This window comes from Echinops telfairi, unplaced genomic scaffold (assembly GCF_000313985.2).
Source record: "Echinops telfairi isolate 266 unplaced genomic scaffold, ASM31398v2 ScPeMD7_3;HRSCAF=10, whole genome shotgun sequence".
NCBI classification, from domain to species: domain Eukaryota; kingdom Metazoa; phylum Chordata; class Mammalia; order Afrosoricida; family Tenrecidae; genus Echinops; species Echinops telfairi.
In genome coordinates, this window is record NW_022103899.1 from 65327592 (window position 1) to 65328815 (window position 1224).

The following is a 1224-nucleotide window of genomic DNA, read 5'->3' on the forward strand; positions in this document are numbered from 1 at the left end:
GCTTAGAAGAAGCAGCTCGTTTAGGAGCCATCATAGAGCTTAGATAAAATTTCTTAAAAATCGCAAACAATTACAGTACACTGTACAAAAGCAAAAATGCATCTGATATGTAGCTCCGATATGTAACGATGCAGACAGAAGCATGTACAGTATGAGCCAATCAGTGGCAGTAATGACAGAGCATGCGCTGTTACACAAAAACCGTGATAGAGTGAAGCCGCGGAAGTCGAAGTGCGAAGTGGCGAGGGTTCACTGTATATTAATATATAACGATAGGGATACAGGTCTATGCACATATATTTATATGTTAAGTATCAAGGTAGCAAATGGACTTTGGGCCTCTACTCAAGTGCTCCCTCAACACAAGAACACTTTGTTCTAATAATCTGGCATTCTGTGACACTCACCTTCCCAACACAATCGCTGATGTCAAAATGGGTGCATAAGCAAAGGTGGTAAAGAAAGCTAATGGTGCCTGATTATTAGAAGGTATAGCATCTGGGGTCTTAAAGGCTTGGAGTTAAATAAGTGGCCATGTATCAGGGAAGCAGCAAAGCCCATATGGAAGAAGCACAGCAGCCTGTGTGATCAAAAGGTGTCGATGGGATCAGGTATCAGGCATCAGAAGACCCAAAACTAACAATCATACTGATGCAAATGGGGTGGGGATGCAAATGAGTAGTGGAGACCCAAAGCTCATCTGTAGACAATTGGACATCCCCTCACAGAAGGGTCACAAGGAAGGGACGAGCCAGCCAGGGTGCAGTATAGCCCTGAGGAAACATACAACATTCCTCTAGTTCTTTAATGTCTCCTCTCCTCCCACTATCATGACCCCAGTTCTACATTACAAATCCAGCAAGACTGGAGCATGTCTACTGGTACAGTTAAGAGCTCTAGACACATGGAACAGTCGTGGGAGTAGCCGTACCATGAGGGGAGGTGGAAGGTGGGGGGAGAAGAGGGAGAAAAGGGGAACTGATCACAAGGATCGACCTATAACTCCCCCCTGCCCCACACACAATGGGGATGCACAATAGAAACATGGGTGAAAGGAGACAATGGATGTTGTAAGATATTAAAATAATAACAACTTATAATTTATCAAGGGTTAAGAAGGTGGGAGAGGGGGGGAATAAAGAGAAGCTGATACCAAGGGCTCAAGTAGAAAGAAAATGTTTTGAAAATGATGATGGCAACCTATGTACAAGTGTGCTTAATACA